Source organism: Saccopteryx bilineata, chromosome 3 (assembly GCF_036850765.1).
Source record: "Saccopteryx bilineata isolate mSacBil1 chromosome 3, mSacBil1_pri_phased_curated, whole genome shotgun sequence".
Taxonomy (NCBI): Eukaryota; Metazoa; Chordata; class Mammalia; order Chiroptera; family Emballonuridae; genus Saccopteryx; species Saccopteryx bilineata.
The window spans coordinates 256,918,589-256,944,594 of NC_089492.1; the positions used below are offsets into that span (position 1 = coordinate 256,918,589).

At 44.8% G+C, this 26,006-nt stretch overlaps 1 pseudogene; it reads right to left on the minus strand.

Moving 5' to 3' along the window:
• Window positions 1-3,039: 3,039 nt before the first annotated feature.
• Window positions 3,040-17,194, minus strand: LOC136330039 (small ribosomal subunit protein uS8-like; annotated as a pseudogene).
• Window positions 17,195-26,006: the final 8,812 nt, after the last annotated feature.

A 26,006-nucleotide genomic window follows, 5' to 3' on the forward strand; every position in this document is an offset into this window, starting at 1 on the left:
AATGATATAGCCAGCCGCTTCTCTTTCACAGAGTTATTGTAAGGCTGAGTTCTATTTTTGCACAGGTGGCTGTTTAGGAACTGAGATGGTTTGGAATATTACCCAAGAGTTGGCTGTATAGAAGTATGAGCAGAGAACTGACTTTGGTAATGCAGAAGTATAGGCAGAGGCCTGATGGTCTGGGCAGTGGTCAGAGCCCTCATGAGCACTCATTGGTGTGGGAACCAGATGTTTGCTCCATGAGTGGTACAATAATACAGACTCTGGGAACTTCTACGTTAAAAATAATAATAATAAAAGCATTCTGAACTGTGGTGGTGCAGTGGATGGTGCATCAACCTGCAACGCTGAGGTCACAGGTTTGAGGCCCTGAGCTTGCCCGGTCAAAGCATATAAGAGAAGCAACTATGAGTTGATGTTTTCTTTTTTTGTTTTTTTTTTCTTTTTTTTTAGTGAGAGACAGAAAGAGAGAGATAGAGAGAGGGTCAGACAGAAGGAAAGGAGAGAGAAGAGATGCATCAATTTTTCATTGCAGCACCTTAGTTGTTCATTGATTGCTATCTCATATGTGCTTTGATGGGGGGGGCTACAGCAGAGTGAGTGACCTCTTGCTCAAGCCAGCAACCTTGGACTCAAGCCAGTGACCACGGGGTCATGTCTATGATCCCACGCTCAAGCTAGTGACCCTGCACTCAAGCCAGATGAACCTGTGCTCAAGCTGGCAACCTCAGAGTTTTGAACCTGGGTCCTCTGTGTTCTAAGCTGAAGCTCTATCCATCTACTGCACCACTGCCTGGTCAGGCTGAGTTGATGTTTTCTGTTTGTCTTCCTCTCTCTTCTCTCTTTAAAGTCAATAAATAGAATCTTTAAAAATAAATGCAGACATTCCTCAAGAATTTCAAGTTCACTGGCAGGAAGGTGCTTTGGGCCATGCAGTTTTACCTTATTTCCTTGGTGATATCCAAAGACTTTAAGGTATAACATATGTCCTGAACCATCTTGACTCCAGACCTGCCCAGACCCGGAATGTGATGAGGCCTGGTGTCCTGTGGCCAGGTTCTCCCCTATGGGCTCCACTCTGCCAGCCAAGTCATCAGACAGGTAGACTTGAGCGAGCCCTTACTGGAGCTGGGCTGTGTTTCTGCTTTTCCCTAGTTGGCCTTCCACCTTGAAAACTGGACTGTTCATTTTAGGGCAGGTTGGGGGCCTTGGCATAAAGCTAAGCTGGAGAGGAGAGAAACCATTAATTAAGCTGCCTTATATACAGAACTCTTCTGTCCTTTGTTCTGAAAATACCTACTGTGTTCCAATTGTGACTAAAGGGAGGAGGAATTTGTGAAAGTCACCAATAATGTACCATCACAACTGGTGTGGGATCTTTTACCAGGAGCTCATGGAAGACAGTGACCTGATGCAGTGGACAGCATATGACTTTTAGAATCAGACAGAATTGAGTTCTGCCACTTTCTTACTGAGCGACCTTGGGAAAGTTGCTAAACCTCTCTGAGTCTTAATTTCCTCAATTGATAAGTAAGGATAATAACATCTATGCCACAGGTTTGTTTTAAGGTCTAAATTTGCTGATCAACATACACAAAACCCTAAAGTTTTATATAAAATATGGTACTTACTGAGTTTATTATGTGGCAGGCCATATTTAAATGCCTTATAAGCATAGTATGAACTCATATACCCTATGAGTTGTGAACTTTCATTGTCTGTGCTTTAGATGAAAAACTGAGACATGAGGAATTTGAATAACTTGAGTAACTTGCTCAAAGTCACAGGTCTGGTGAATAGCAGAGCTAGGATTTGGACCCATGCAGTCAGACTCCAGCTCACACATACTTAACTACCAAGCCATTAGGCCATATGGAGTAAGGCTGAATAGCTATTATGATCATAGTAATTTAGTATTAAGTGCTTTTTATATCCATAGTGCTAAGTGTTAATTATTAGCATATTTGGATGCAACATTTATCCTTTTTGTTTCTATTTTTTCCACAGCCATGGCAACAAAGGACCTTGTACTCACTACAGCAGAGTGTTCTGCCTTTGTCCGACCCAGCACAGTGTGTCAGTCTCCGTAAACAACAAAAGATGTGGCCACCCAGCTGTCTGTCCCTGCCCCCATGAGAGCACTAAGGAGGCTGAGGCCTCTCCGACCGGAACCGAGCTAGGAGTGCAGCAGACAGGTACAGATCTGCAGACCGGGAGCAGGGCTCACAGAAGAGAAGTCATACTTAATAAACCTGATTAATTTCTTTGAGTGTCAGCAATGCAAGCAGACAGGGTGAAAGTAGGAACAATAATTCATTCCAATTCCAAAGCGCAGGAGTGCAGCTAAAACCAACAGCGATTTTATCGAGATGCTGCTGGGGTCTGGGTGGTCTGATGGGGGCAGCCAGAAGGAAACTCAGTGTTTGTTTGTGGTGACTAGTGAAGAGGAAACCAGAGCAGAGACAGATCGCAGACAGATCGCAGCTTGCCCAAGCCATCTAACCAAGACACAATCCCGACCAGGACAGTGGCCTGCTAATTCCCTTCCAATGGCTTCCTACTGCCTAAATATGATAATAATATGGACCATAATAAAACAATAATAGCTTCATTTATTTGATACTTACTGTGTATAGGGTACTTTACAGAGAGGAGGAAACTGAGGCAGAGAGCCTACGTAACCTGCCCAGTCACACAGTTATTAATGTACAACTGGGACTCCAACCCTGTCTGCTCTCACAGACTGTGTGCTGACCCCAGCTGTGGTTCCAGTCCATTTGTAACTGTTTAACGGCATCTCTTCCAGCAGGAAGCCAGGAAGCCCCTCTGTAGCAGGAACCATAACTGATTCCATCTCTGCTCCTTTACCCTCAGTAGATGTTGGAGCTGTTGAAGCTTCTACTTCCTCTGAGCTTCACCATCTGAACACTCCCTGGGTAAGCTCGTCCATACTTTTGCCTTCCATTTCTACCTCCTGGAGGAAGATTTCTAGAGAAGGCCTTAAGATTGACTCCCTAACCTCTATTCCACCCGAAAGGATTAGTCTGAGCCCATTGTGCTAATTCCATCCTTCTTATCAGTAGCTGGTTTAGGAGTGGGGACACGCTCTGGTCCTGCCCAGTGAGACCAGGGGGACATTTGTTGCAGCAGTTCTGGGAAAGGTTTCCTCACTTCTGTGAAAGAGTCACTGGAGGCGGCAGTGTATCTTCTTCCTGGGAAGGCTGTCAGGTCGGGATATGCTGGGACTGCTGCGGCTGTTGTGCTGACAGCTGAGAGTGGAGTCAACAGCAAGGACGGCAGAGCGGAGAGCTGGACGGTGTCTTTGTCTTTGATGACACTTTGATGACACTTAGTCTGCCAACCCTGGAGGCCTTTCTAACGCTGAACTTCCTCGTGTGAGGGGAACAAAGCGCTGTCACTGCTGAAGCCACTGAGAACGGCCTTGTTGATACTTGTAGCAGAAAGTATTCTTACTGATACAACGGGGGGGGGGGGCAGCATTATGACTTTCATGGATAGAACCCCTTCCTACAGAAGAGTTTCTTCTTAAATTATATTTTATGACTACATTGGTAAAAGATGATTATATTAATATTATATATTAAAACATCTTCTTTAACTTAAGTTTTTTTTTTAATTTAAAGGAGATTAAAGCATATTTTGTGGATCCCTAAAAGTAGAAAATAATGCCTAGCTCATAGGTTTATAATGAGAATTAAATAAAATAATTCATGGGAACCACTGTGAGGTCAGACTGGTACAGTGCTCTGCTTGGGCAACTGTCTGCCCTGTGCCTCGCTTTCTAGATGGGGAAGTAGTGAAGAGACATCTCCGCCCCCACTAACTCTAGTTGGGGATGTTGGGGTGAAATAGGTCCTGAGGTAAGAGGGTTTCAAGGAAGAGCACCTACGTAAGGGCACTCAAAGATTTCTAAATGACTTGAATGAAACCAAGGAGCTAATTGTGCCGGGGAGTCATAGGTAAGTCCTGGGGTAGGTTGGGGGTGCTCAGAGAGAGGGAGAGACCAAGAGAACCCACAGAGGTCAGGGTGAGAGGGGAGGTCAGCAGGAGCACACCACACTTCTGTCAAATCTCCAGATGGTGCCAAGTCCCTAGCACGAAGGACATTGGTTGCCCAAGAGTCTGTATGTCAAGCAAACCTGGGCTCCCATCTTTACCCAGTCACTTATGTGCTGGAGGATCAGGAAAGCTACTACTTTATGCCTTAATTTGCCTTATCCAGAAAAGGGAGCTAATGAACTGGTGTTGCAGGGTTGGTGGGAGGATGAAGTGAACCGTGTTAGTTTACTCAGGCTGTCATAAAAAGTACCACAGACTGGGTGCCCGAAACTGTAGACGTTTATTTCCTCGCAGTTCAGATCTTCTAGAAGTCTGAGATCAAAGTTTCTGCAGGTTGGTTTCTTTTAAGGCCTCTCGTCTTGGCTTGTTGATGGCCATCTTCCTCCAGGGTCTTCACCTGGTCTTTTCCTCTGTGTGTGTCTGAAGCTCTCCTCGTCTTATAAAGATTCCAGTAATATTGAATTAAGGACCACCCATATGTCTTCATTTTACCTTAATTACCTCTGTAAGGGTCCTAGCTACTCAACCTACTGACTAATCAGTATTGACCAAGTGTGAGTTTTTGTGCCGGATCCTGTGGAAGGCACAGACAATCCGGGACACAATCCCTGCCTTAGAACCCAGAGACTTTGGTTGGTAAGTTACTTTCTGTTATAAAAAGATAATAGAAAGCAGCCTCTGATATGAGGGCAGTAAAGAGTCAGCTCAGATTTGATGTGCCTATGGAACATCCAAGGAGAGCTTTCTAGAGGCCAGCTGAATGGATTCCTGTGGGCCTCCAGAGACTAATCTGGTTTGGTGATAAAGATTTGGGAGTTATTATAATAGAGATGAAGCAGCCCTTTTCCAAACAATCTACAGGATTTTTTTTTTTTTTTTTTTTTAAGAAAGAGATAAAGGCCCTGGCTGGTTGGCTCAGCGGTAGAGCGTCAGCCTGGCATGCGGGGGGTCCGGGTTCGATTCCCAGCCAGGGCACACAGGAGAAGTGCCCATTTGCTTCTTCATCCCCCCCCCCTTCCTCTCTGTCTCTCTCTCTTCCCCTCCCACAGCCAAGGCTCCATTGGAGCAAAGATGGCCCGGGCGCTGGGGATGGCTCCTTGGCCTCTGCCCCAGGTGCTAGAGTGGCTCTGGTCGCAGCAGAGCGACGCCCCAGAGGGGCAGAGCGTCGCCCCCTGGTGGGCAGAGCTTCGCCCCTGGTGGGCGTGCCGGGTGGATCCCCGTCGGGCGCATGTGGGAGTCTGTCTGACTGTCTCTCCCCGTTTCCAGCTTCAGGAAAAAAAAAAAAAAAAAAAAAAAAAAAAGAGAGAAAGGCAAGGGGTGAGGAGTGGGAAGCATCAACTCATAGTTGCTTCTCATATGTGCCTTGACCAGACAAACCCATGGTTTTGAACCCATGACCTCAGCATTTCAGGTCAATGCCTTATCCACTAAGGAATCACAGGTCAGGCTAGAGATTGTTTTTGGATTTTTCCGAAGTTAGAAGCAGGGAGGCAGTCAGACAGACTCCTACATGTGCCTGACTGGGATCCACCTGGCATGCCCACCAGGGTGCAATGCTCTGCCCATCTGGGGCATTGCTCCGTTGCAGCTGGAGCCATTCTAGTGCCTGAGGCGGAGGTCATGGAGTCATCCTTAGTGCCCAGGCCAACTTTAGCTCCAATGGAGCCTTGGCTGCAGAAAGGGAAGAGAGAGATAGAGGGGGAGGGGTGGAGAAGCAGATGGGTGCTTCTACTGTGTGCCTTGACTAGGAATTGAACCTGGGACTTCCACACGCTGGGCCAACGCTCTACCACTGAGCCAACTGGCCAGGGAAGGCTAGAGAATTTTTTAAGGAATTAGAATTGTGTTGTTAGCTAATAGCTATCTTTATAGTTATTCCACTTGCTGAAGCAGAAATGCAAACCCACAAATGTTGACCAAAAGGTAACATGCCAGAAAGGCCCCTCAACAAATGTCCCATTAGTCTTAGTGGGCAGGACCAGAGCTTATCCCTGTTCCTAAATCACAGTAAGGTAACTGCTCCAACAAACAGCATGCTCCACCCTGGAAACATGTTCTAGCTTTCAACTTGAAGGAACCAATAAAAATTCTAGAAATAGCCTGACCAGGCGGTGGCGCAGTGGATAGAATGTTGGACTGCAATGCGGAAGACCCAGATTCGAGACCCTGAGGTCGCCAGCTTGAGCGCGGGCTCATCTGGCTTGAGCAAAAAAAGCTCACCAGCTTGGACCCAAGGTCGCTGGCTCGAGCAAGGGGTTACTCGGTCTGCTGAAGGCCCGCGGTCAAGGCACATATGAGAAAGCAATCAATTAACAACCAAAGTGTCGCAACAAGAAACTGATGATTGATGCTTCTCATCTCTCTCCATTCCTGTCTGTCCCTATCTATCCCTCTCTCTGACTCTCTCTCTGTCCCTGTTTAAAAAAAAAAATCTAGAAATAAAGGAGCAGAAGCAGAAATTCATGGTAATGGTAGCTCAGAATATGAGACTGTTAGACTAGGTCTGAGTCAATTTTGCAATATTTTTCCTGAAGATATTTTCCAGAAATAAATGCTATTTGTATTCGAGAGTTGAGAAGACATAAGTAATGTATTTATTCAGTCAGCAAACATGTACTGGGTGCAGGGGCTATTGCGGCTTGGGTGAGTCGTGAAGTTGTGTAGGTGTGTGTGGCCACGAGGGTGCTGGGGGGAGCAGGTGCTCTGGCTGGAAGGAACAATGGACATTGAGGCGAGAGGGGTGCAGATGTTGATGATAAAGGAATGATTTTCTCTGTGTAGTGGGAAAAACTCGCTTCAGAAAAAATATATGGTTCATTTTCTTTCTTTTCTTTATTTATTTTGATAGTGACAAAGAGACAGGAAGGGGGAGAGAGGGTAAGAAAGGGTGAGAAGGCCTGACCTGTGGTAGCACAGTGGATAAAGCATCGACCTGGAAATGCTGAGGTCGCTGGTTTGAAACCCTGGGCTTGCCTGGTCAAGGCACATATGGGAGTTGATGCTTCCAGCTCCTCCCCCCTGTCTCTGTCTCTCTCTGTCCCTCTCTGTCTCCTCTCTAAAATGAATAAATAAAATAAAAAAATTAAAAAAAAAAAAACTTAAAAAAAAAAAAAAAAAAAAGAAAGGGTGAGAAGCACCAACTCGTAGTTACTTTCACTGTAGTTGTACACTGAATGCTTCTCGTATGTGCCTCGACCGGGCCATGACAGTGTCTCCTTGCTCAAGCCTGTGACCTTGGGTTTTTCATACCAGTGACCTATTGGGCTCAAGCTGGCGCGCTCTGGGATAATGCAGATGATCTCCCACTCAAACCAGTGACCCTGCACTGATGAGCCCGCGCTCAGAGTCAGAGACCTTGGGATTTTGAACCGGCGACCTCAGCATTCTAGGTCAATGTTTTATCTACTGCACCAAAACCAGTCAAGTTCTTTCTTTTTAATCATACAAAACCATGTTTATCCTACAAAAAATATAAATGTTGTGTTGCTACTCCTGACCTTTAGGAGGGCATGAGGAGTGAGCAGAGGGAAGGAGAATATGAGATGAAGACCACACAATCTGCCAAAGAAAGTAAGAAGTGAAGAATTTATTTATTTGTTTGTTTGTTTGTTTGTTTATGAGCAAGGTGGGGAGAGTGAGAGACAGGAACAGCTTGATGTGCCCTGATCAGGGAATCGAGCTGACAACCTCTTTCCATTCTCCGGGACAATGCTCTCTAACCAACCAAGCTATCTGTCCAGGGCTTAATTTTTATTGATTTTTAGAGAGACAGAGAGAGGAAAAGACAGAGGGGAAGCGAGGAGGGAAGCATTCATTTGTTGTTTCACTCAGTCGTGCATTCTTTGGTTACTTTCTGTGTGTGCCCTGACTGGGGATTGAACCTGCAACCTTGTCATTTCGGAACAATGCTCTTAACCGACTGAGCTAACCATCCAGGGCTAGAAGTGAGGAATTTGAAGTTTGGGGCAGCCTGGAGGAACAGGCCTGGGCAACTTGTAGCGAGGAAGAGGAATAAAAAGATAGGAAGACCAGGTCCAAAGAAGAACCATGAGCAAAATAAGAAATCATTGTAATTAGAACAGGAGAGTCAGTGATAAGGAGAACACGAGTTCTCCCAAGGAATGTATGAAACATCCAGAGGGCACAGACTTCTGCATCCTGTGGATAGTGGCTTGGGTAATTTTTATTTGGATATTAAAAAGTAACCAATCCCAGCAAGCTGGAGGACTCAGGGCAACAGCTGAATTGTATCTATTTTGCTTTTTTTTTTTAAGTGAGAGGAGGGGAGATAGAGAGACAGACTCCCACATGTGCCTCAACTGGGATCCACCCAGCAACCCCTGACCTTTCTGGGGCCGATGCTTGAATCAACCAAACTATCCTCAGCACCTGGAGCCAACGTTCCAACCAATCAAGCCACTGGCTAAGGGAAGGGAAGAGTAAGAGAAGGGGGAGAGGAAGTGGAAGAGAAACAGATGATTGCTTTCTGTGTGTGCCCTGATCGGGGATCAAACCCAGGATATCCTCACGCTGGGCTAATGTTCTATCCACTGAGCAAACTGGCCAGGGCCTTTTAAAAAAAATTATTGATTGATTTTTTTAAAGAGGGAGGAAGGGAGATAGAGAGAAAAAAACAGGAACATGGATCTGTCCCTGTATGTGCCCTGACCAGGGATCGAACAGGCAACCTCTCTGCACATTGGAATGCTGCTCTAACCAACCAAGCTATCGAGCCAGGGCAAATTACATCTATTTTGCTACACTGACACCTGCTTATAATCACCAAGTTTTACCTACTTTTACTAACTGGCAAATAATACTTTGTTCTTAAAATTCAGCAGCTTGTGGGCTCCCTTCTTCATGTTTAAAAATAATTTAAGTTAGTGATATTGTAACTTACATTCTGAATGAAAAGTGTTTTAAAACATAATATATACAAAATGGGCTCTGGCCGGGTAGCTTAATTGGTTGGAGATTTGATCCCTGGTCAAGGCACATACAAGAATCAGCTAATGAATGCATAAATAAGTGGAACAACAGATTGATGTTTTTCTCTTTCTCTCTCTCCTTTCCTTTCCTAAAATAATCAATCAATAAATTTAAAATATAATATATAAAATGTAATAATGTTGAACAAATAAAATTATACACGCCCTGGCCGGTTGGCTCAGCGGTAGAGCGTCGGCCTAGCGTGCGGAGGACCCGGGTTCGATTCCTGGCCAGGGCACATAGGAGAAGCGCCCATTTGCTTCTCCACCCCTCCGCCGCGCTTTCCTCTCTGTCTCTCTCTTCCCCTCCCGCAGCCAAGGCTCCATTGGAGCAAAGATGGCCCAGGCGCTGGGCATGGCTCTGTGGCCTCTGCCTCAGGCGCTAGAGTGGCTCTGGTTGCAATATGGCGACGCCCAGGATGGGCAGAGCATCGCCCCCTGGGGGGCAGAGCACCGCCCCTGGTGGGCGTGCCGGGTGGATCCCGGTCGGGCGCATGCGGGAGTCTGTCTGACTGTCTCTCCCTGTTTCCAGCTTCAGAAAAATGAAAAAAAAAAAAAAAAATTATACACAATACAAGTTTATGTTCCTAACCCAAGAAAAGAGAATTTTATGCCCTGGCTGTATAGCTCAGTTTGTTAGAGCATCATCCCCATACGCAAAGGTTGTGGGTTTGATCCCTGGTCAGGACACATATAGAAACATATCGATGTTTTTATCTCTCTGTCTCTCTTTCTTCCTGTCTCTAAAATCAGTAAATACATTTTTTTTAAAAAGAATTTTATTTGTTTAAAATTTCCCCCAAATGTCTAAAGTAGAAAAAAACACTTTCTCTATTATTTAAATATTTCTTGGAATTTTGCAAGTCTGACCTACAAGTTGAAACAGTTCTCTGATCTAGAGAAGGGACATTATCAGCAAAGGATGGAACAAAATATCTCTTACTGTGTCTCTGCTTCCTTAGTCCTTAAAGTAGACATCCACCAGGCCACATGCTTCAGGGGATATAAAACAGTGTATTCTTGGCCTGACCTGTGATGGCACAGTGGATAAAGTCAACCTGGAACACTAAGGTTGCCGGTTCGAATCCCTGGGCTTGCCTGGTCAAGGCACATAGGAGAATCGATGCTTCATGCTCCTCCCCCCTTCTCTCTCTCTCCCTCCTCTCTTTCTAGAAATGAATAAATAAAATCTAAAACAAACAAACAAACAAACAAAAATAGTGTATTCTTCAGATTCTTTATCCCCTCCACTCCCAGTCCAGCCTGGTAATCCTTTTTGATTTGGACACACCAGCAATCATTCTGATTTCTCTGGTCCTGGACTCTTGGTTCTGCTTCAGTGTCATGAAATGACTATGGAGAATACATCAAGTAGACAATGTTCAGAGCTCTTTAGGGAGGTCTAGAGTGGAGACATAAATTTGAGTTATAGCTAATATTAAAAGTGTAGGTGTGGCCTGGCCTGTGGTGGCACAGTGCATAAAGTGTCGACCTGGGATGCTGGGGTCGCTGGTTCGAAACCCTGCACTTGTCTGGTCAAGGCACATATGGGAGTTGATGCTTCCTGCTCCTCCCCCTTCCTCTCTCTCACTCTCTCTCCTCTCTAAAATGAATAAATTAAAAAAAAGAGAAAAAAAAGAAAAGAAAGTGTAGGTGTGGATGGAATTGTATAAGGAGAGAAGATTGAGTGGGAGGTACAATAAAAATATTTAAAGCTCAGGTCAAAGAAAATGAGCCAACAGTGGAGAAAGAAAAAGGGTAGAGGCAAAGATGGGAGATCAGCCAGAAAAATGTGGTGCTACAAAAAGTGAAAGAGTGTTTCAAGAAGAAGGGAATGATCAGCTGAGTCAGGTATTCCTCAGGGATCTAATGGACACTGAAAAGGGTCCATTGGTCTTAGCAATGTGGAAATTATTAGTAACCTTGGTGAGAGAAATTTTGGTGAAGTGGTTGGGGTGGAAGCCAGTTTAGAGAGGATCAAAGAGTGAGTCGGATGGAGGAAATAGAGAAAGAGAGGACAATTCCTGACAATACTTGGTTGTTGTGGGGAGCAGAGAGTTAGGGTAGTAGCTGGAAGCTATTGGCTCAAGGGAGAGATTTCCCATTTTATATAAAGGAGCCTAGCCTCTGCGCAAGTGCTGATGGAAACAATTCAGTAAAGAATGTATTAGTTAAGATACACTAGCTGCTATATAAATCATCCCAATTAAGCATAAAGGCTCAAACATGATATAAGTTTATGTCTTGATAACTTTTATTTTATTTTTTTGAGAGAGAGAATGGGGAGGGGGAGAGATGAAAAGCATCGATTTGTAGTTGTGTCATTTTAGTTGTTCATTGGTTGCTTCTCATACGTGCCTTGACCAGGGGTGAGGTGTTCAGTTCGAGGTAGTGACCCGTTGCTTAAACTAGTGACCTTGGGTTCAAGCCAGGAACCTTAAAAAAAGGTTTGCCCAACTAACACTTGGGCTTCAAGCTAGCAACCTTTGGGCTCAAGCCTGAGACCTTGGGGTCATGTCAAAATCCCATGCTGGAGCTGGTTAGCCTGCGCTCAAGCTGGGGGCCTTGGGGTTTCAAACCTGGAACCTCAGTGTCCTAGGTGGCTGCTCTATCCACTCTGCCACCATAGTCAGGCATGTCTTGATAACTTAAAATATGAAGCAGTCCTCCAAATTAGTGGTCCCCAACCCCCAGGCCACGGACCGGTACCAGTCCTTGGGCCATTTGGTACTGGTCCGCAGAGAAAGAATAAATAACTTACATTATTTCTGTTTTATTTATATTTAAGTCTGAACGATGTTTTATTTTTTAAAAATGAACAGATTGCCTCTGCTACATCCGTCTAAGACTCACTCTTGACACTTGTCTCGGTCATGTGATACATTTATCTGTCCCCCCTAAAGGCCGGTCTGTGAAAATATTTTCTGACATTAAACTGGTCCGTGGCCCAAAAAAGATTGGGGACCACTGCTCCAAATGATGATTCAGGACCTAGACTTCTTCCACCTTGTGGCTCACCCATCTTCAACATGGCTTCTATGATTCCAAGCTTGTCCACATCAAGTCATGAAAGGGAAAGTGTGTGGATGATATTCATGGGACATTTTTATGAGTCTGGCCTAGAACTAGCATAGATCACTTCTGTGCAGATAATGTTGGCACAGATAACATCAGTCACAAGGTCATACCCAGCAAGGCTGGAAATTTAGTCAAGCTGTATGCCAGGAAGAAGAGGAAATGGGTTGGGTGGACAGCTAGCAGCCTCTGCTGCACAGGGAGACATTAAAGATACAGGAAATGGGATGGGGGTGAGAGAAAGAGATAATGGAAAAAGATTACGTATGAAAATTCCTCTGTGAAGCCGGAAGGATTCAGGGACTTGCAGTAGTTCATGACCTTTAAATATTTGGCCTTTCTAACCCTGCAGGGAAAATCCATTTGGTTACAGCATGAAATGACATGTGAGTCAACTTTACTGACTTAAAAACTGGTAAAAAGGCCCTGGCCGATTGGCTCAGCGGTAGAGTGTCGGCCTGGCATGTGGGGGACCTGGGTTTGATTCCCGGCCAGGGCACATAGGAGAGGCGCCCATTTGCCTCTCCACCCCCCCCCTCCTTCCTCTCTGTCTCTTTCTTCCCCTCCCTCAGCCAAGGCTCCGTTGGAGCAAAGATGGCTCGGGCGCTGGGGATGGCTCCTTGGCCTCTGCCCCAGGTGCTAGAGTGGCTCTGGTCGCGGCAGAGCGACGCCCCGGAGGGGCAGAGCATCGCCCCCTGGTGGGCAGAGCGTCGCCCCTGGTGGGCATGCCGGGTGGATCCCGGTCGGGCGCATGTGGGAGTCTGTCTGACTGTCTCTCCCGGTTTCCAGCTTTAAAAAAAAAAAAAAAACTGGTAAAAAATTTACATGTAAGATTAAAAAAAAAACCTCTTGACCAAAATTTCACCATGATTTGATGATCCTTAAGCGTTTTTGTCTTGTCTGCTTTATTCTTTTTTTTCAACAGAGACAGAGAAAGAGCCAGAGAGAGGGGGGGACAGATAGGGACAGACAGACAGGAAGGGAGAGAGATGAGAAGCATCAATTCTTCATTGCAGCACCTTAGTTGTTCATTGATTGCTTTCTCATATGTACCTCACCTGGGGGGCTACAGCAGAGTGAGTGACCCCTTGCTCATGCCAGCAACCTTTGGGCTCAAACTAGGGACCATGGGGTCATATCTATGGCACTCAAGCCAGAGACCCCTTGCTCAAGCTGGTAAGCCTGTCGCTCAAGCCAGTAACCCCAGGGTTCAAACCTGGGTCCTCTGCGTCCCAGTTTGATGCTCTATCCACTGTGCCACTGCGTGGTCAGGCTTGTCTGCTTTACTTTAAGCCAATTAATCTTTGGCAATGAGTGGTAAAAGAACAAATATAAATTAATCTTTCCTCCTACTGAAATCACTTGGCTGAACACAATCTTTAAGGGCTGGGAGGATGGGACATCCATTGTTCTCTGTTGTAGCTTCAGCACAGAAGCAACGCCTTGCACATCAAGTGTTCCAAAGTATTTGTTGATAAATGAGTGAGTGAATAAATCTTTTTACTCATCATAATCATTCAGCTGGTAAGAGCTGTTCCCGTTGTCTAAGTAGAAATGAATACATAACTAACACTATCTGGCAAAAATAAAAGGAAAAGTCTAAATTATGTAATATTAATCTGACAAATGCAATAAACTACTATGTTAATGTTTGTTTGCTCATGTTTATATTTTCTTCACAAAAGTATAATTTTTGTTTAACAAGTGCGTGACCAATTAGGGGTGTGGCTGGTTCTGTGGATTCATTCAGTATCTGTTTGAGTCTCATTATGGTGTATGTCTTCCTGGAAAGCAGAGACTATGAAGTATAAAACTACATTTTCCAGATTCTTTTGCTGGTAGGGTTCTGAATGAGACTTAGTTTCCTTCAATCACATGCATTCACTTGCGACCTGAAAATGAACTGAATTTAAGAGGGGAAAGAGAAGGTATGAGGCATTGAGCTTGCTGGTCCTAATGATGGCTTATTTGGAAGCAGTGTGGTCTGGACCTGGAAGCAGAGGTAATGTCTCCCTAATTTGGCAGATAGCTTCCTAATGGGGAAGAAGTGGCATGATTCCAGAGCTAGTGGCTACTAGTGGTTACACCCTGATTCAGCAGATAAACTCCTGCTCTTGGCAGGAGCAATAGCTTCCTTCACAGCCCAGTTCTGCAGTGTGGATTGGAGAGTTATTCCTGGAAGATCAGCCTAGAATTTATTTATTTAGCTCATCTAACAATATTGTAATAAATCCTTGCAAATTACAATATTGTAATAAAAACCTTGCAATAAATCCCTTTCTGTCCAAAGGAGTAGTTTTTTTCTCTGCCACTGACCCTTACCAAAGCAAGGGGGTGAAAATTACTATACAACTGACAAAATGATTTATGACTGTGTATCATTAGAATACAGATGTACTTTAATATTTATGAAATATCACATACTCTATTGTCTGGGAGATCCAGTTTCAAACAAAAATATGTGCTCCTGCAACAATCTGTACATTGATTAAAAAAAAACAACTCCTACCAAATTTGAATTCTATTGAACTATTCTTTTGTTGTTTGCAAATGCTATTAGGACTGTGGTTTGCACATTAACAGAATTCTACTATATTTAATCAAAAGAAGAATGAATTTATGTAAGGATACAGATCCTCTGGAAGAACCCAAGGGCAAGGGTGCAGCTGGACCTCAGGAACAGCCTGGAGCCAGGCATCGTAGTGCCATAGAACCCAGGAAGCCCTCTCGCCACTTCTCACCATTGTTTCTCCCGAATATCTACTTCATTCTTTCTCACCACAAATTTTCTCTGCGTCCCAATAGGTAAAGTGAAAAAAAAAAGGGGCTCCATTTCCACTTATATACACTCAGTTTTTTTTTGTTGTTGTTGTTTTTTGTTTTTTGTTTTTGTTTTTTTTGTATTTTTCTGAAGCTGGAAACGGGGAGAGACAGTCAGACAGACTCCCGCATACGCCCGACCGGGATCCACCCGGCACGCCCACCAGGGGCAAAGCTCTGCCCACCAGGAGGCGTTGCTCTGCCCCTGGGGGGGGGGGGGCGTCGCTCTGCCGCGACCAGAGCCACTCTAGTGCCTGGGGCAGAGGCTAAGAAGCCATCCCCAGCGCCAGGGCCATCTTTTTTGCTCCAATGGAGCCTTGGCTGCGGGAGGGGAAGAGAGAGACAGAGAGGAAGGAGGGGGTGGGGGTGGAGAAGCAAATGGGCGCTTCTCCTATGTGCCCTGGCCGGGAATCGAACCCGGGTCCCCTGCACTCCAGGCCGACGCTCTACCGCTGAGCCAACCGGCCAGGGCCTATACCCTCAGTTTAAGAGGCCAAACTGAATCAGGAATTTCCTAGATTCAATTCCAGAATCTTAAGGAAAGAATATGAGTAGCCCACTCCAGTCAAGTTATACAACTCAAAAAAATGCCATTCCCGTTGTTTTTTATGCAAAGGGCGTCCCTGTAGTACCACACTCTGTAGAACAGAATGTGAATGATGCCTATGGTGGTTGTACCAACTTGAACCGGCGAGTTGGAGTCTGGAGTCAGAGTCCATTTGTGGAAACCTGGCCATGGGTACTCTGCTTGGGAACCACTGTAGGTATGGGGAAGTGGATCTGTAGGAAGAGGAAGTGGCCACATCTGAAAGAATTATTGGGAACTTAGGAGACAAGCTCACTGATGTCTATTACAAAAATTATGTACTGATTTTAAATATATTAGATGAGGCACAGGCATCCTACAACCCCCAGGCCAAATCTAGCCTGCCCCTAGTTTTCGTAAACACAGTTTTATTGGAACACAGACACCCCCATTTGCTGGCGTTGTCTATGTCTGCTCTTGTTCTCTACTGGCAGAGTTGAGTAGTTGCAACCAAGATCATGGAGTTCATAAAGCTTACGGCAGGGGTCCCCAAACTACGGGTTTTTTCTAAGTGCATCAGGAGACTTGGTGGGAACCTGAGAAAGAAAGACCCTGGGGAAAGATCTAGACCAGGGGTCCCCAAACTATGGCCCGCGGGCCCCTGAGGCCATTTATTTGGCCCCCGCTGCACTTCCAGAAGGGGCACCTCTTTCATTGGTGGTCAGTGAGAGGAGCACAGGATGCAGAAACCTGCAAAGTGCAGCATCGCTCACGTACAGTACTACTTCCGGTGATGCAGGACACACGCGTCATGGCTCTGGAAGCGCGTCATATCACTTGTTACGGCTAGCAGTGACAAATATGGAACTGGACATTGACCATCTCATTAGCCAAAAGCAGGCCCATAGTTCCCATTGAAATACTGGTCAGTTTGTTGATTTAAATTTACTTGTTCTTTATTTTAAATATTATATTTGTTCTCGTTTTGTTTTTTTTACTTTAAGATATGTGCAGTGTGCATAGGGATTTGTTCATAGTTTTTTTTATAGTCCGGCCCTCCAACGGTCTGAGGGACAGTGAACTGGCCCCCTGTGTAAAAAGTTTGGGAACCCCTGGCCTACGGTATTTACCATCTGACCCTTTATAACAAAAGTTTGTTGACTGCTGTATTAGATCACTGCTACTTAAAATGAGGTGCACAAGCTGGCAGTCAGCATCACCTTGGTGTTCGGCGTTCTTTAGGCCTCCGCTTAGAACTGCTGAATCAGAACTTGCTTTTTTTGTTCCTGTGGAGGCCTTTAGTTTGCATATATGTATTACATCTCTTGAAAAAGAAACATAAGATCTCCCCCCCGCCTTTGTTTTTTCGTCTTGCTTCTTTGTGGTCCATGATGCTGGCTGAAGTTGTCAGTGTAATGAAACCAAACAAATGGGACAAGAGCAGATTATTCTGCCATTTTTCTAGATCTTCAAATTGCACATCACCTCTGGGGCTAATCACTCCCCACCATGAGGTTCACAATAATTTCCCAGCTCTGTGAGCATCAGTGATTTTATATTCTCCATTGTCGCCATTCTTCACCATCACAGCTAGAAACTGGACGATGACTTCGGAGCACGGCTTAATAAGAAGCTGTTATTCGCCTCTCTTGTTGGCATTGTCGATGCTCTTGAGCGCAGCAGCCAGGACACTGATGCACACCATATGGTGGCACAGAAAGGTGGCAGGCAGAACCTGCTTTTTAACAAGGTCCCCAGGTGATTTGGAGGCACTCAAGGTTTGAGAAGCACTGTATTTAATTCCTCAATGAGGACAATCAATATTATTGAAACTTTCATTTCACACAAGCGCCTAGTTTGATGCTGTTTCCCAGACACATTAGATGAGTGTGCCACTCTTCCTGGATTTGAAGGAGAGCTTTTTTATTTTTTTTATTTTTTCTATCCATGTCAGGGCAGAGTATCATTACTATCAGCCAGAATCAGCCCAGACAGAGAGATGCTGGCTGCAGTTTGCTAGGTGCCTACTTATTCACTCATTATCACAAATGTTTATTGAAAGAATGCTCTGTGCCAAGCGTCAGTCTACAGATGTTGAACAAATTGGCACAGTCTCAGCTCTCATAGTGTTGTGGACCCTTCACACATCATCTCTTTTAATTCCTCCTATAATCTATGAGGTGGGTAATTTAATCCCCAGGAGGAAACTGAGGCTCAGAGAGGCTACCTGACTTGCTCAAAGCCATGTAGCTGGTGAGTGGCAGAGCTGAAATTGAGCCTATGCCTACCACACCAGTTTATGCTTTCTTCTATGCAGCACTGCTAGACATGATCTTAGGAGATCATATTCTAAATTAGGTCTACAGCCAGAGAGCCAGTCAATATTTTACAGATAAGAAACAGAGTATTCTCATCTCCCACTTCCCAGGTACAGCCAAGATGCTGCTGCAAGACTGGGACAGGCTGGAGACTGGAGGAGCCAACTCCTTTCCTAAGACCCTCTCTTCGGAAGTGGCAGACCTGTCACCTGTATCTGTGAGAGAGACAGCTGATTCTGGTTCAATTACTCCTTCCAGATACTTGGAGTGAGGGATTCACCTGAGGTCCTAGGATAAGATGAGAAAAGCACTGCCCTGGGGAGAAAAGGGATCAGGGTTAATGCTTCTTCCTCCACGGGACTCTCGGTGAATCCCATTCACTGGGTCACTTGCCCTTTCTCACCTTCCCTCCCACCTGTCCTGTACCTCTCCTCAACTGATCAGCCCCCTTCCCTTCCCTTGATCCTCAATCCTTCCGTTGGACCCTTTTAAACTTCCATTCTGCAACCTCCTAATAGACCTCTTCAATATACCTGTATCCTCTACCGGAGGAAAGAGGTGAGGTGGGGAGAACGGAGCTGTTAGAGGTGGGGGGACCAGGACGCAAGTTGCTTGATGGGCAGAGCTATTGGGCTGGATGCCAGTAATGAAGTTGAGGAGGTGGCTGGTTAGGGGAAGGAGGAAGGAAGTGCAGGGATGAAAGGTGTGGAGTAAGATGCTCCCTGATGGAGCAGAAGGAAGATGGCAGTGAGAAGCCTGTGGGGATGAGCCAGAAACAACAGCAACATTATCATACCCATTCCCATCTCAATAACAGCAACCTTATGAGACAGGTACTATTATCTCCAGTTTATAATTGAAGTAACTAAGAAATAGAGGTCACCTGGCTGTAAGTTGTGGAGCCAAGATCGAAAGGCTGGTTTCAAAATCCATGCAGTGTTATAAGAGCACCTTACTGAAAACAACAAGACTTGTTTCTTTGTAGATATTTCTGGTGCTGGCTAACCTGCTTGTGTTCATTTCAAGTAATGCATTTTCATTTTATTAATAAGCAAATATAATAAATAATTACTCCTGACCAGGATCTACCTGGCAATCCCCATTGGGGGTGGATGCTCAAATCAACTGAGCTATCTTCAGCGCCTGGGCTGATGCTCAAACCAATCAAGCTACTAGCTGCATGAAAAGAAGAGGGAGAGGAAGGGGAGAGAAGCAAATGGTCACTTCTCTTGCATGTCCTGACCTGGAATCAAACCTGGGATGTCCATATGCCAGGCCTATGCTCTATCTAGTGAGCAAAATGGCCAAGGCCTTTTTAAAATTTTTTTTATTTTTTTTAGTTTTTGTTTGTTTGTTTGTTTTTTACAGAGACAGAGAGAGAGTCAGAGAGAGGAATAGACAGGGACAGACAGACAGGAACAGAGAGATGAGAAGCATCAATCATTAGTTTTTTGCTGCGCATTGCAATACCTTAGTTGTTCATTGATTGCTTTCTCATATGTGCCTTGACCGTGGGCCTTCAGTAGACCGAGTAACCCCTTGCTCGAGCCAGCGACCTTGGGTCCAAGCTGGTGAGCTTTGCAAACCAGATAAGCCCGCGCTCAAGTTGGCGACGGTGGGGTCTCGACCCTGGGTCCTCAGCATCCCAGTCAGACGCTCTATCCACTGCACCACCTGGTCAGGCCCAGGGCCTTTATTTTTAGTGAGGTTGAGGGCAGACAGAGAGACAGGGACAAACAGATAGGAGGGAAGAGAGAGCAGAAGCATCAACTTGCTATTGTGTCACTTTAATTTTTCATTGCTTTCTCATATGTGCCTTGACCAGGGGGCTCCATTTGAGCCAGTGACCCCTTGCTCAAGCCAGCGACCTTGGGCTTCAAGCCAGTGACCATGGAGTCATGTCTATGATCCCATGCTCAAGCCAGCAACCCCACACTCAAGCTGGTGAGCCTGCACTCAAGCTGGATGAACCACGCTCAAGCCACTGACTTCAGGGTTTCAAACCTGGGTCCTCAGCATCTCAGGTCAACGCTCTATTCACTGCATCACCATCTGGTCAGGCCACAGGTTGGTTGGTTTGTTTGTTTTCCCAAAGAAAAACTATCAGAATGAGTATCTAAATCTAATAAATTGTTAGACATTTTTTAAAGCTGATTTCTGGTTTGAACCGAGGAAGAATTTATTCTGATTGTTACAACCTTTAAAAAAGATTTCTTGCCTGACCAGGCGGTGGCGCAGTGGATAGAATGTCGGACTGGGATACGGAGGGCCCAGGTTCAAGACCCCGAGGTCGCCAGCTTGAGTGCAGGTTCATCTGGCTTGTGCAAAAAGCTTACCAGCTTGGACCCAAGGTTGCTGGCTTGAGCAAGGGGTTACTCGGTCTGCTGAAGGCCCGCGGTCAAGGCACAGATGAGAAAGCAATCAATGAACAACTAAGGTGTCGCAATGAAAAACTGATGATTGATACTTCTCATCTCTTTCCGTTCCTGTCTGTCTGTCCCTATCTATCCCTCTCTCTGACTCTCTCTCTCTCTGTCCCGGTATAAAAAAAAAAAAAGATTTCTTGAAAGTGGTGAGGGTCTGACCTGTGGTGGCGCAGTGGATAAAGTGACAACCTGGAATGCTGAGGTCACCATTCAAAACCCTGACTTCCCTGGTCAAGGCACATATGGGAGTTGATGATTTCTGCTCCTCCCCCATCTCTCTCCCTCTCTTTTTCTCTCTCTCTCTCCTCTCTAAAGTGAATAAATAAAAAAAGAAAGTGGTGAGGGTCAATCAATTAAAATGTAAGGAGGACTTCTAACAGTTCATTCCATTCAGCAGACATTCAACGAGCAGTTCTGGTGTGCTGCGAGAAAGAAGGACAAAGAACAGGGTATCGACTTTGATTGTTCGAAGTGGGCTAGTCAGACCTGCAATTGGAAAGCCTCCAGAAGAGTGTGATAGAGCTAAGAAGGAGCTAGAACAAAGGGAGTAGAGAGGAGGGGGCAGGAATTGTACCTGGGGCCTGAGGGGAGGCTTTGTGAAGCTGCACGAGGAAGGCCTGTCTTAGTTTGGGTTCCCTACGTAGACTCTGAAGCAAGCACAGTAGCCATTTGAGGGTGATCCCAAGAAGTTTGGTGAGGGAGTAGAAGAGTGAGACAGAAAAGAGAAGAAAGCCGATGGAGGTACATTAACGAGAGGGTTACAGGTGCGAACAGCTGGGGCTCCGTCCTGCTGGATATGCTCTGTGGAATGTATACAATGTTCCTCCAGATGAAGAAGCAGCTGGGGTATTTTTCACGAACTGCAACCCCATACTGGTTGAGGATTACTCCTGAGGGTGCTAATTCCCAAGTGCCTCAGCCTGCCTCCTCATGGGCCAAGAGTCCAGCGGCCAGGTAAAGCCTCAGGCCAAGAGATGCAGGCATTTCAGGTATAAGCCACACATAGTCTTTAGAAGCTGCAGGTGCCTCTAGGCTGGGCCAAGGGGATATGGGTAGAGCAGCAATATCATCTGTTATACCCTCAATAAATGTCTGAATGAATGAATGACTATGAGTCAGAAAACAAAATTGACATTTGAGGGTCGGGGAACTGAAGCTGAGTGTGGTGGGGCCCGTGTGGCATAGGTAGGACAGGCCGCTGTGGCAGGAAGACGTAGGCTCAGGTGAATATGGATTCACGTATCAGCTCTATCATTGCCTGAGTGGCCTTGAACATGACATTTAAGTTCAATTTCTTCATTTATAAAATGAGAATAGCAATATCTACTTCATAAGTCTGTTGTCAGAATTAAATAGACTAGTGTCTGTAAGTTTCTGGCACATAGTAGGTGTTCTATACATAGTGGCCAGTATTGCAGCAGGCCGACACAAAATGGCAGCTACAGCAATGTTAATCTCCGGCAGCAGAACTGACATAAGCAAATGTTTAGTTTGGGAGCGAGTGGGCTTTGTCTAGGGCAGGGGTCTCAAACTCAACTCAGCATGTGGGCCGCAGAGCAAGATCACAGCCATTCTGCACTAGGTCTACAAAAGGCAACTGTTACGCAACACTTTTTCTCACTGCAGTTGAAAACAAAAAAAATCAGTACAACAAGCACAATCGTACATGCAGTTTACTCAGTGTCACAAAACGACCAGAAACTGTAGTTCGCATCACAACTGCTGTTAACTAAGCTAATATCTAGCTAGGATGCTAGAGAAATGAAAAATACAAGTAGGCCCCTAGGCTTACTTAATTTTATCCAAAATATTTTGAACTTCGTGGATTAGTCTGTGGGCCGCACAAAATTGTTCGGCGGGCCGCATGCGGCCCACGGGTTGTGAGTTTGAGACCCCTGGTCTAGGGGAAAGTGACCTATTTAGCTTTCCTAGATCTGCAAGATAGTGTGAGGCCTTGCAAGTCCTTAAGACTCAGCTCAAACTGTGCCTGCCTTTCACTTCTTACCACTGCATTTCGCCTTTGCTTCCATCATGCACCAACACTGCTCCTACCAAGGACAGCAATCCCAATGTAACCATGTCATCCCAAAGGCCTTTTCTCCCCAACTTTAAAAAAGTCTGAAACATTGCCACGTGCAAAAGAGAATGGAGAATTCAACAATAAACTCCCAGGTACCCACTATCCAGTTGAAGAAATGAATTATTACAATGCATGAAGGCCTCTTGTATCCTATTCTTCCCCAAATTTCCTGCTCATTTTTCAGTTAGCCACTGGTGTGAATTTAATATTTAATATTCCCATTTATATTTTTATAATCTTACTGCATGGGTAAAGTTCCCCCTTATTTGCAGTTTCACTTTCCACGGTTTCAGTTACCTGTGGTAAACCATTGTCTGAAAATACTTAATGGAAAATCCCAGAAATAAACAACTGATGCCCAGGCCAGATAGCTTGGTTGGTTAAAGCATTGTTCCAAGCGCAGAGGTTGTGCTTTTGATCCCTGGTCAGGGCACATACAGGAGGACCAGATTGATGTTCTGACTGTCGGTCTGTCTCAAATCAATATGTATATATTTTTTATTCAGTGAGAGGAAGGGAGGCAGAGACAGACTCCCACATGTGCCCTGACTAGGATCCACTGGGCAAGCCTACTAGGGGGTGATGATTTGCCCATCTGGGGTGTTGCTCCATTGCTCAGCAACCAAGCTCTTCTTAACACCTGATGTCGAGGCTATGGAGCCATCCTCAGCTCCTAGAACCAACTCACTCCAATAGAGCCATGGCTGCAGGAGGGGAAGAAAGAGAGAGAGAGAGAGAGAGAGAGAGAGAGAGAGAGAAAGAAGTGAAAGGGAGGGGGTGGAGAAACAGATGGGCACATCTCCTTTGTGCCCTGACTGGGAATCAAACACAGGACACCACATGCTGGGCCGACACTCAAATAAAAAAATTTAAAAAGAAAACAATTCATTAATTTAAATTGCATGCCATTCTGAGTAGTACGGTGAAATCACACAGTGTCTAGCTCTGTTCCTTCTGGGACATAAATCATTCATTTGTTCAGCATATTCACTACCCGCCCAATAGTCACTTAGGAGCTAACTCAGTTATCAGATTGACTGTTCCAGTGTTAAAGTGCTTATGTTCAATTATAGGAGCAAGAGTAGTTATGTTGGCAATTTGGATCTGCCAAAGAGAAGTTGAAAGGTGCTTCCTTCAAGTGTAAAGGTGAAAGTTCTCGACTTAATAAGAAAAAAAAAGTCATATGCTGAGGTTGCTATGATCTACAGTAAGAATAATGCTTCTTCCATTCATTAAACTATGAAGAAAAATTTGTGCTAGCTTTGATGTCACACTTCGAAGTGCAAATGCATATCTTTTTATTTTTTTGTATTTTTCTGAAGCTGGAAACGGGGAGAGACAGTCTGACAGACTCCCGCATGCGCCCGCCAGGATCCACCAGGCACGCCCACCAGGGGCGATGCTCTGCCCACCAGGGGGCGATGCTCTGACCCTCCAGGGCATCGCTCTGCCACGACCAAAGCCACTCTAGCACCTGGGGCAGAGGCCAAGGAGCCATCCCCAGCGCCCGGGCCATCTTTGCTCCAATGGAGCCTCAGCTGCGGGAGGGGAAGAGAGAGACAGAGAGGAAGGAGAGGGGGAGGAGTGGAGAAGCAGATGGGCGCTTCTCCTGTGTGCCCTGGCCAGGAATCGAACCCAGGTTCCCCGCACTCCAGGCCGACGCTCTACTGCTGAGCCAACCGGCCAGGGCCCAAATGCATATCTTTATGTAGGCATTTCATCATCTTACATCTTCAAGAAAGGTGAGTACAGTACAGTAAGCTATTTGGAAAGAGAGAGAGAGAGAAACCACATTCCCATAATTTTTATTCAGTATATTATAATTGTTTTATCTTGTTGTTAACCTCTTACTGTGCCTAATTTATAAATCAAACTTTATTATGGATATGTTGCTATAGGAAAAACATAGTAAATCCATGGTTTCTTTACTATCTGTGGTTTTCTGCATCGACTGGGGCTTGTACTATATCTCCTGTGGATAAGAATAGACTACTGTATACCAAAATAATATATGATATGTTTTACATATATTCAAACTTATTATAAATGCTATCATACTATACTTACCCTTCTGCAACTTGCTTTTTTCATTTAACATTCTGGTTTTAAAGATCTATTTGTGTTGAGGTACATTCCTCTAGTTTAGTATTCCAAATGTAACCAATACTTTGAAACTTTTGGCACAAAATTTGGGAAGTTACTTTAAAGCAGCATTATTTTTGTTTTCCAATGATTCCTTAAATTTATTCTTCAGAGTTAGTGCTTCCCTTGTTTTTGGATAAAATTTTGGGTAGGCCCATGATTTTTCTGATTACTCTTAGATGGTAAAAAGTCTTCTGGTCTCTTTAGGTTACAAAACACAGTCTCCACAGGCATTTGCATCTGACTCTTGCCATAATGGAGATCCCTGACTGGCATTTATCTGATATGGGTGAAAGCATCTTTTCCAGCTGGTCTCTAATGTCCCGCCTTCTTCAGCCCCTAGGCGTCTGAGTTCTGTTACTCCTTCGGGAGTCCCTCTTGGACAGGCTATACAAGGATCCCAAAGCAATCCCCTCTCATGCATGTGGTTCACTCATGCATCCTTGGCCCTGACCAACCCAGAGAGTGTAGGCCCATTCTAACAAGACCTCCATACCTTTCCTCTTTCCATCTCCAACTCCCAGTCCTTTAGTTCTCCTCAATGTGGTGTGAACTAAAGCATTGTGGACTGGTTTTTAAAAACCTCCTCTGCAAGTCCTTCACGGTGATTTTGTGTCTGAATTTTGAATGTGACTAGAATATTGTAGTTTAATTTTAACATCTGTCACACATTTGACAAATTTCTTGTAATTTATTTATCCAGTCTCTGGATGATGGACAATTAGATTATTTCCAATTTTCTGTCATGAATAATGCTTCAAGGAATAGTCTTGTTTTCGTTTATTCGTATCTGTTTATATACATGTACCTATATATACAATTTCATTTTGCATATATATCTAAGAGTCTAATTGCTTGACCAGAGGATACTTATATCTTTTTTTGGTATTTTTTTTAAATTTATTCATTTTAGAGAGGAGAGGGAGAGATAGAGAGAGAGAGAGAGAGGAGAGACAGAGAGAGAGAAGGGGGGGAGGAGCTGGAAGCATCAACTCCCACATGTGCCTTGACCAGGCAAGCCCAGGGTTTCGAACCAGCGACCTCAGCATTTCCAGGTCGACGCTTTATCCACTGCGCCACCACAGGTCAGGCACTACTTATATCTTTTTTTAAAAAGATTTTATTTTTGACTTTAGAGAGAGAGAGAAAGGTGGGAGTGGGAAGCAGGAAACATTAACTTGTAGTAGGTGCTTTTCATATATACCTTAACAGGACAAGCCCGGGATTTCAAACCGATGACTTCAGCGTTCCGGGTCAATACCTTATCCACTGTGCACCACCACAGGTCAGGCCAGAGGATACATGTATCTTTATTTTTACTAAATATTGTCAAATTGCTCTCTTAGATGGATTTATGAGATTTTGATTTTACTTTCTACAGCAATGTATGAGAGTTCCAATTTTTCTTCTCCAAAATTTGCTATTGCTAGTCTTTTACATTCTAGCTAATTTGATGGTGTACTAATATAATATCACTGTTGTTTTAATTTGCATTTTGATTTTTAAATTTATTAATCTTTTATGTTTAGAACTTTTGGAATCTTGTTTAAT